Here is an 11,448-nt window from a genome sequence, read left to right on the forward strand (position 1 = left end):
TCTAAATTGGTTTCTAGAATTATATGTAGACAATTTAGAGTGAAAGTGTGGAGATACAAAGGGTGAGTAATTATTTACAAATAAAAGAAAATTAGATTAAGAAGGGAGAAAGAGAGATGAAAAAAAGTATAGAAAAATAAAATCAAGAAAACAAATAAAAGAAAATAAACAATAAAATGGAAAAGAACAAAATCAATGAAGATAAATTTGACCGAAAGTAAAAAAAAAATCACAATAAGTAAAACATGGAGGAAATCAATTAGAGAACTGAGGAATCTAGAATTGAATCCTCTAGTTGAATTCATTTAGGATTTATAAAATACTCTCTTTTTATCACATTTTACTTTAGATTTATTAAGCATAAACTATCAAACCACTTAAGAAAAGTATATAACTTATCAAAATATAATTCAAGTAAAATTAACATTCATGAAAAGAATAATAACTAGATAGTAATTCTAGAATTCATAAGCATAACTTATCAAACCACTCAATATAAATATAGATTGTCAAAAAAATTCTACTAATTAGTTCTCTAGTTGATTACCCTAAACATGATCATTTTAAGCACAAGAGAGCAATTCACAAATCATAAAAAAATCTAACTAGTTTCAAACAATTTTATAATTCCCATGAGATTTTAGTTACGTATTTTGGAAATAAAAACTAAGCGATAAAATCTAGACTAGATAGCATGAAAGAGAATAAAAATACAAGAAAAATAAAAACTAATTATAAAAATAAGAACAAGAACAAGAAAAATAAAGATCTAAACTATAAGCATAAAAGTAAGTCTAATTAACACAAATCAAAGAGCATAAAACTAATCTACACATCAAAAGAAAAATACAAGAAAATAAAAAAGCATAAAAGTTTGGTTAGGAGAAGCAAAGTTTCAAGATGGCGATGATATATCTTTAAGGGAGTTTGTAAATCAAATCAAAGGTGGAGATTATTAGGATTATGTCTTTGATTCTTTGTATAACTTTATGAGAATTAGATATGGTTATAGATCTATCATAATTAGGGGAATGAGTCTCATCGCGATTAGGAGTTTGTGTCGTATTCTAATTAGGAAATTTGGTTAGGGGTAGGGTTTGGTCCCTATATATAACCTTCTATTATTGGAAAAAAAAAACCAAAGAGAAGGAAGAGAGACAATATTCTTATAATCTAGGGTTAGCAGAGAGCGTAACCTAATTCAAGAAAAATATGCAAGAGGCAAATGTTTTATGGTCTTTATCCATGCAAAAGATTATAATACTAGGAGAGGGTTTCACAGTCTTTGTTTGTTTAAAAGATTGTGAGGAGTGGATTTTGAAGAGAATGTAAGAGTTGATTATGTGTGTGAGGTTAGAAGATTGAGAGACGAGAGTTGAGTGGTTCCTCTTGTACTTCTCCCTGATACATAGTAGATTTCTCGTCTTGTTGCCCCATGGATGTAGGTCAAAGTTAGTCAACCAAACCATGTAAATATTAGTGTTTATTCTTCTTGATTGTGGTTGTCTTCTATCTTGTTGATTGTAGGTTGGCTTTCAAGTAGTATCAGAGCCATGATGATAGATCTGGGAGCGAGTTCGCAAGATAGGCATCATACAAAAGTAAAGATCAACGCCATTACAAGAATTAGATGAAGAAAAGGGAAAAAAGGTATTGTAGCCATAGAAACATTGTAGCAATGGGAACACCATTCACATGGGTGAGGGTTTGGTTAAAAATTATTAAATTAAATTCGAGATACAGATTAATTTTCTTCTGATTGAGGGTTTGGAGGCTGATTTTGATGATCCAGGAGTTAATTCATAGGTTTTGGAGTGCTCTGAATGTGATGGGGGGTTTGGATTTTTAAATTTTGTTTAGATTAGTCAGAAAGTATTAATAAGTTCTAATGGTGGTAACAAGACAAATCTGATGGCAGATAGAGCAAATAAGTATGTGACGGATGAGATTAGTATAGAGAATCAGACGTGGTTCTAGTAGTAGAGTTATCAATATATAATTATTCAGAATCATTGTGGGAGCAAGAGTTGGTTGGTATATAGACTCGAAGAGGACAGTGCCAGATTGGGTGGAGCTTGTAAGCATGCACGACTGAGTGACATACATAGAGATGGAGATGGTGACATTGGACTTGAAGACGATGAGCACTCATATTCTGTCCAAGCCAAGTGATGGAGGAGATAGAGGCATCCGGCTCATAGTGTGGAGTAGAATAGGTGCACCGATATGATTTGAGATGAGAGATGCAAGTGGAGTACGATGATAACAACTAGGGAAAGGCTATTGTCAAGTTAAGTTTAAGGTGAGAAGCATGGTTGATTTTCTCCTAATGTTTGAGGTGGCGAAGATCTCTTAACGTACACAAGAGAGTTAGAGACGCCACGGTAAGGTAGATGATAACGGGGGTCATGGTACGTCCTAGTTGGAATGCATGTATTCTGATTAGGAGTGTGAGTACTTCGATTTGAAGTTGAAAAGAATAGAAGACGCTAGCGGGAGAGGCAAAGTTTTCAGACAGTGATGATATATCTTTGAAGGAGTTTAGGAATTGTTATGGTAATTCGTCATCTAAAGATAAAAATATTGATAAACTATCATCATAGAATGATAATCATATTTTATTATAATTTTATACCCTCATTATCTATTTTTACATGAATAAATATACCATTAATAAGTGTTGTTAGATTAGTTTGCACATAATTGAATGAAAATATAAATAAATATTATTAAAGGTAAAAACCCCTCAAAAATCTCTCTTCTCTATTTTGTAGCATTTTAGAAGCCCATGATTGAAGCCCAAAGAGCATCAAGCAAATGATGGCCCAAAGGAAAAGAAACAAAGCACATATAATGCACATTATATTGAAGAAGAAGCCACAAAATCAAGCTCCTTGAAGGCCCAAGCCCATCAACAAATGAATTTTTCTCATGACCGGACTTGGGCTTTTAATTTTCTTTGCTGCAAATTTGCATTGGACCGGACTTGGACTTGGGCTGCATTTATTCAAGACTACATGACCGGACTGCTGGAGAGTTGGAGTTGAAATCATTGCTACAGCTTTTCATTTTCAAAATCAAATGAGCACATGAATTGGGCCGGACCTGCTTCATTGGACTTGGATGCTTGAATGGGCCGAAGACTTGGAATTTCATCAAATAATCATGAAAATGGACCGGACCTGCTGCATGTTCAAATGGGGATAGAAATTGGTTGATGCAGTTTTGATTTTAATCACATGAATGGGCCAGACTTGCTACAGAGACTTAGATTTTCATTTGTTTTTAAAAATCATATGGGCCTCCTATGTTGGGCTAGAGAAGAAGAAAAAGCAAATTCCAACCAATTTCTTCACTAACAAATGCAAAGGTGGAGATTGCTTTGCTTGGGGCTCAAGACAAATCCAATGGCTCATATTTATTGATGATTACTATAAATAGGGGTATAGAGTGAGGGGTTAAGGGTGTAAAAAATTTTGTAATTCCTTTTGGAGAGGAGGGCTACTCTTAATTAAGAAGGTCTTCCAAAAATTGTAACTTTAGTTGTAATTAATAAAAATAATTTTTCTCCTCTTTAAATTTGTTCTTTCTCCTCTTTGTTGAATGATGAGGATGGAGATGAAGAGCAATTTGAAGGTTTGCATTTCTTTTCTCTTTTATTTCTTTTTAGTAATTTCTTTATTATTGCTTATTAGTTAGATTTAAATTCATGCTTGTAGTGTAGATTTACTTTCTTGTCATTTTTATTTTCTTTTTGCACTTTAATTTGTAGAGTAGATTTATTTTTCTTGCATTTAATTTCTGCAATTTATTTTGTAGTTTAGATTTTTATTTTCTTTGTAATTAGATTTATTTCTTGTTCATAGTTTAGATTTTTCTTTTCTTTTTAATTTTGTAATTAGTCTTCTTTTTCTTGTTTTTATTTCTTAAGATGTGAATTTAATTCTTGTAGGAATCTTAGAATTGTATGAAACTAGTCTAATTTCTTTTATATTGTATGAATTAAGAGAATAGTTTGTATTTTGTAATTGAAATTGGTTAGTGGATTATATTCTAGATTTCTTACCTCTTTTATCCTCTATCTTGACTTTCTTAAAAAAAATTCATTCTTGGTTTTATTTCTTGATTTTATTCATTCATCTTTCTTGCCTTGTGATTTTATTTATTCTTTAATTCTTTCTTCTCTCCTCTAAAATTCAATTTCTTATCTTTTGCAAATATTCACAACAATCACTCATCACATTCACACTTATTCTTTATTCCTAATTGTCACGCACAAAACATAAGAACCATTTCTAATAATCTCTTAAAATCATCTTTCTCGTGGGATCGATAACTTTTTATACTATAACTTGATCAATTGTGTACTTGCAATTTTGGTACATAATTATGCCGCATCATAGAACCAAAAAGCTATGGCCCAAGCCGGCTTAGTGGCCTAGAGCCCAGCCGAGAACAAATCAATCGACCCACCGAGTGACGAATCATCTTTACTGATATGAAGTGCAGGATCAGTCGACCCCTCATAATCAAGATGACTCCTCAAGAGTTCGTCCGCTTCATAATCGAGACGACTCCTCATGTATTCAGCCTGACCATCTACTCGACTGTCTCCTACACCAAAAACTCACTCGACTATCGGGCCGGCAAATCATAGGGACGACTCGGAAACCAACCCGTCTCTACTGAGGGGTTAAAATCCAACTCAGCTCCCTTCAAATACGCATCAATCGACACTACAGTATTGATTGATCCCATCAAGATCTCAACTCTGATAAATCTTAGGCATAAACAGCTTACTTTGCTCACAAGTCACTTCCCAGATATCACTAAGATATCCCCTCCTGTGCTCGAATGACTCCCCTTCCAATCATCAGCCAACATCTGTAAGCAAAGAATAACTAAATAGTCAGGCTATCTTCTGCCATGCCCTATCTGTCAAAATCTAGGATATGTTGGAGACATCCTCTCCTAAGCTCGAATGACTTCCCCTCCAATCGTCAGCCGGCATCTGCGAAGTGGAGGATGACTAAGTAGCCTATCTACTCACCCTGCCACCGCCCTCTTGTTCATAGTCAAAGCCCAGTGTTAGGATCTCAGGGGTGAAGGACTATAAAAGGGAGTAAGGAGGGTAAGGTAAAAAAAAAGGGTCTTCTTCTTCTTCTCTTTTCAATCTTAACTCGACGAAGAGGTTGAATATTCCTTGAATTCAAGGGATCATTGCTTCCGTATTGACCAACTTTCTTTCTATTAATAACACACAAAGAGTACCCCCCTGACAAGGACCTCAATGGTCTCGGGACACTCCTTCAAACCCCACTCAAGCTCGCCAGCTGACTTGACCGTCGGAGGTACCATAGGGGAAACTAGCCCCGCCCTCTTACGGGTTTGTTCTTCTTCATCCGGGAGAATTAGGAATTCCAATCTAAGGATAGGGCATAAAGTCGGAGGAGGAGTCGGCCCCATCTCTCATCCTCTCACGCTTCATCATCCACGGATAACTCTCATCGACTGTGTGATATCAGATATCAACAAGGATCAAATCCAAGGTGAAGATTATTGTGATTATGTCTTTGATTGTATAACTTTATGATAACTAGATAGAGTTAAAGATTTATCATGATTAGGAGATTAGGTCTCATCATGATTAGGAGTTTGTATCCTATTCTAATTAGGAAGTTTGGCTAGGGGTAATGGTTTGGTTTCCCTATATATAGCCTTCTATTGTTGGAGGAACTAAGGAGAATGGAGAGAGCTAATATTTTTATAATCTAGGGTTAATAGAGGGCATAATCTGATTCAAGAATATTGTGCAAAAGGCGAGGGCCTCGTGGTTTTTATCCATGTAAAAGATTACAATATTGAGAGAGGGTTTCGTAGTCTTTGTCCATTTAATAGATTGTAAGGAGTGGGTTTTGAAGAGAATATGAGAGTTGATTATGTATATGATGTTGAGAGATTGAAAACGAGAGTTGAAAGGTTCATCTTATAGTTCTCCCTGATATATAGCGGATTTCTCATATTGTTGCCCTACGGATGTAGATCGAAGTTGGTCGACCGAACCACGTAAATCTCAGTATTCGTTCTTTTTTATTGTAGTTGTTTTCTATCTCATTGATTGTGGGTTGGCCACCGGGTTGTGAAGATTGTATTATGAGGGGAGACGAAAATTCCCAAACAGTACCTTATTTGAATGCAGACAATATTCCATGTATAGACATAATGCTAATTTAACCAAACAACTAAGTGATAAATCCAGTGAATGTAAAATATTATTTACTAAGGTAAATGAACTTTTATATAAATTGTCTTCTAAACAAGTAAAGTTTGAACTATGTGCACCACTATAGTTTTTAAAAATCCTCAGCTAAAGTCGAAAAATATTAATTTGGAAAAGCCCATGAAAAAAATTTTATTAGGTTCTAAAGGCTTAAATATGGTCTTTCTAATCAGTATTTCTGATACGAGTGTATCTTCTCTTTGGAACTTAGCGATTCTTATGGGAGCTTGAGGATAGATGATTCTCATAATAGCATGAGAATAGGGGTGTAAAACAGTACATTGGAACACAGGTGGAAGCGTGGAACGAGACGGCGAGTAGCAGATTCGAAGAATCCAGTTTTTAGCTCGTGAGTCGACTCATACATGTACATGAGTCGACTCATCAGGTTGAGTCGACTCATGTCTGTCATGAGTCGACTCACGAAATCAAGCCCTGTTAGCAAAAGTCTCTGACCAGTCGACTCATCAGTTATGAGTCGACTTATATGAGGTCATGAGTCGACAAATCTCAGTCATGAGTCGACTCATCGACAGTTTTCTGATTCGTTTGGGTTTCTGTTTGCACGAATTCCTGTTAGGGTTTGGTCTGATTATTTACCAAATTGCCATCCATGTTTGTACACTTATATAAAAGATTGTTTTAGGGTTTCTAAGCAATCTTCTTAGATTAGACAGAGATTCTAATCATTGTATTAGGGTTTAGAGAGAATTGAGAGGTTGTTCTCGATTCTAGTGAGATTGTGAGCATTGTATTAGGGTTTAGAGAGAATTGAGAGGTTGTTCTCGATTCTAGTGAGATTGTGAGGGAGAGATTATAATCTTTTGTTCTTCATAATCTAGAGAATGTGTTTTCCTTCACCAAACTGAATTGTTCTTGTGTTTTAGTTGTCTTCTTCTCAACCCACCTTTTGGTAATTCCGTGACCAAAGGGTACTCGCACGATGACTCGTATCAAGTTGGTATCAAAATGATCAGATCCGTGAAGGGGGCATCCTGTGTATGGTCCTGACTCGATCGCAATACAAGAAGCTTGGCGAGATCCTTATTTCATTGGAAGGAGTCCAGGTTTTAAGGAAGAAGAATATGGCTAAAGGAGACAATTCAGTGAGGATTGATGCATTAGAGAAGCAAATCGAGATGATAGGTTCGACTCTCACACAACTCGTCAGTCTTATCCATGGAGGTGGCAAACAAGGTGAATCTTCTTCGAAGAAAATTGTTGAGTCCGATGTGGAGAGAGTAGATTCAGATTCCGACGAGGAGGAGAAGACCGTTAAGGCTGCATTGCATCAAGAGGGTAAGAATTCTTATCAGAACCTAAAGATTGACTTCAAGGTGGAGATTCCTGTTTATGATGGGAGTATTGACGTCGAGAGGTTTGATGACTGGATTGAGCGGATGGAGACGTATTTTACTCTTTATGGCTATTCGTCAAAAGAGAAGATTGTCTGGATTGAGCGGATGGAGACGTATTTTACTCTTTATGGCTATTCGTCAAAAGAGAAGATTGTGTTCGTCACTTTGAAGCTTTTGGGGCACGCGTTGATGTGGTGGAAATCCTACTGCAAGCAGGAAAAGAAGGCGGTGTCGTGGAACAAGTTCAAGGAGTTACTGAGGAAGCAGTTCTACCCGGTGGGATTTTTCGAAGAGCATTGGTACAAGTGGTACGGCTTGCGCCAAAGGGTCAATCAAACCGTTCAAGAATACATCACGGAGTTCCAGCAGCAGGCGATGGTCCTTAACATTGCGACAGAGGAATATTCCGTGTTTATGAAGTATATGGCGGGATTGAGCGATTACATCCTAAAGGAGATGAAGCTATTTACGGTGGAATCAATTGCAGAGGCGAGTGTGAAGGCTATTGCCCTCGAGGGCAAGCAAAAGAAGGGCAACGAGGCTACGGGAGACTCCAAACAGACAGGAGGCGAGTCTAGTGTTTCTCAATGTAAGGAGGAGAAGAAGAATGGTGATCCAAGGAAGACAGAGCTGATTTATAGTCACTACAAGAAGACAGGACACACAGTTGATCGGTGCTGGGAGAAGTATCATCATCTCAAGCCAAGAGGGCTGAAGAAGAAGGAGGAGAAAAAAGGCATACATGATAGCTCAAGGTCCGAAAGAAGTCCCGAGGATGATAGAGCCCAACAGCAGTCTCAACCTTATGGTGGGGAAGCAGACCACGAAAGAGGACGACGACCCGAGAGAGCAACTCTTTGTTCTTAAGTTGCAAGTGAATACCAGTTTGGTTGATGCCATTGTTGATTCGGGCAGCGAGAAGAATTTGATATCTGAGACATTAGTTCAGAAGCTGGGTCTGAAGACGGTCAAGCATCCAAAGCCCTATCCATTGGGGTGGATTCAGAAAGAGGAGACACTGAGTGTAGTTGATCAATACACTATCAGATTTGCGCTCCACGAGTCGTATTTTGACGAGGTCATGTACGATATCATTCCATTGGATGTTTGTCAGATTATACTGGGCAATCCGTACTTATAGGATAGATATGTGATCTACGAGAGGCGGGCTCAGAAGTACACCTTCACTAAGGATGGTGAAAAGTTCATATTTCGTTCGGCATCTCTTCCGAGGGAGACAAGCTTAGAGATGGTGACGCAAGCGAAGAGACTAGTGAATGCAAGCAAGAAGTTTGTCTCGCTATGCATTAGACTTCCAGAAAAGCCATCGATAAAGGATTGCAACTTAGAGCGAACGGTGACTACGACGAGACGCGGGACGAATAAGTTGTTTCCGATCGGACGTCGAGATCAGATTCCTAGCAAGGCCAAATGGTATAAAAAAGATGGAGGAGCTTGAGAGTTTCCTCAGCAAAAGTTCTAACTTGAACGGGACTTCAAGTTCCTAAAGAGGGGACCCATGATACGGGTGTATCTTCTCTTCGGGAGCTTAGCGATCCTCATGAGAGCTTGAGGATAGATGATTCTCATAATAGCATGAGAATAGGGGTGTAAAATAGTACAGTGGAACGTCGGAGGAAGCATAGAATGAGACGACGAGCAGCAGATTCGAAGAATTCAGTTTTCAGCTTGTGAGTCGACTCATACATGTACATGAGTCGACTCATCAGGTTGAGTCGACTCATGACTGTCATGAGTCGACTCATGAAATCAAGCCCTGTTAGCAAAAGTCTCTGACTAGTCGACTCATCAGTTATGAGTCGACTCATATGAGGTCATGAGTCGACTCATCTCAGTCATGAGTCGACTCATCGATATTTTCCTGATTCGTTTGGGTTTCTGTTTGCACAAATTCCTGTTGGGGTTTGGTCTGGTTATTACTAAATTGCCATCCACATTTGTACACCTATATAAAGGATTGTTTTAGGGTTTCTAAGCAATCTTCTTAGATCAGACAGAGATTCTAATCATTGTATTAGGGTTTAGAGAGGATTGAGAGGTTATTCTCGATTCTAGTGAGATTGTGAGGGAGAGATTGTAATCTTTTGTTCTTCATAATCTAGAGAAGGTGTTTTCCTTCGCCAAACTGAATTGTTCTTGTATTTTAGTTGTCTTCTTCTCAACCCACCTTTTGGTAATTCCACGACCAAAGGGTGCTCGCACGGCGACTCGTATCAATTTTGCAAAAGCTAAAAATAGACTTGGCTATTAATATTCAGAAAGACATATAACATTTCAACCTGCTTTTGTAAAAAAATAATTTAACATTATCTGCACTCAATTCTGATGCATCTTCTATTATTCATATTTTATGAGGTAGAATGAGTCATATTTCAATGAATTGTCTACAGCAATATAGAGTTAAAACAGTTAAGCAGATTTGGTTACTGAAAGGCATAATTACTAACGAATTGGATCTATATGAATATCTAGGTCACATCTTTCTGCTTGTCTATAGATGCATATGAATGCTAAGGATTAAGACAACATCTGATTGGGTTTCTCAATGCACATTTAGAAGTTAAGAATCTGTTTCTTAGCCTGGCCAATAAGAAGAATGGGTATTTGACTCTCAATAAACAAAGTAAAATTGTTAGAGTTGGTGAGATAAGTAATTTTTTTTGAACTCCTTAATATATTATTTGGTAAGAGATTAGTGCTAATCTCATATCCATTAGAAGAGTATTAGATAAATGTATGTCTATTCATTGCTGAACCTACACTTGCAACATTGATTATTTTGAATGGGTTCAATTGATTTAAATGTTAGTAAACATGAAAATGTTTACACCTAGAACCTTCATGATATTTATACTAAAAGTGTAAAATGCCTAGGTGTAGGATGAGAAGTTGCTGATACATTACAAAAAAGGGTCTCATTATTCAAATAGCAATTTATTGTAAATATACAACTTGCATAAGTGATTATTTCAGCAAATCTTTACAAAGGAGTAGGTAAAGTATATTCTATAACCCTACTTCTGTATATAGGTTTGTTTACCCCTTTCTTGTTTTTATTTTGTTTTTATCTTTTCTTTTCTTTTCTTATATGAAAATAAAATAAAAGGATCTATTTATTTCTTTTTGATTTATTTAAATAAAAAAAAATAAAATTTGGCTTTCTATGTGTCTACATGTTTTTATAATGAATCTTTATATAATATTGCTAAATGACACATGAGATTGCATTTTCTTGTCAAGTCTATATTTTTCATATCTATATATGCTATAATTAAGCAATAATTTGTTGATTGAAATGCATCTAGTGATGTCACTTCATATACTTCACATTCACATCCAAGGGATTCTTGTTATAATTATGGTGTGTGTTTGGTAGATATTGATTTTAAGTCACATTCATATTTTTATGTGCATATAACTAGTTTTTTGAACCAAGCCAAGTAGGAATTTTGAACTAATTATTTTTTTTTTGCTATTGTACAATTGATTGTCATTGATAAATTGCATATATGAGTGTATTATTAAAATACGATCAAATGTCCACTTATAAAAAATTCACACAAAAAGAGTGTATTGTTAGAAGATAGTCAAAGACCTACACTGGTAGATTTATAGTTAGTCGCATATCTCAAATGGTGACTATCATGTACTAAGCAAAAAATGTTTAGAGATGATGTTCATCACCCGCCAAACTCTGTCATCTTTCCTTCTAAATCCTATGTGGCTAAGGTGTTAGGTTGAAAATTTGGCCTTCTTATGAAAGTTGAGATTTTTCCATCTTTAGCTTTG

The sequence above is a fragment of the Asparagus officinalis genome, chromosome 9, assembly GCF_001876935.1.
Source record: "Asparagus officinalis chromosome 9, Aspof.V1, whole genome shotgun sequence".
NCBI lineage: Eukaryota > Viridiplantae > Streptophyta > Magnoliopsida > Asparagales > Asparagaceae > Asparagus > Asparagus officinalis.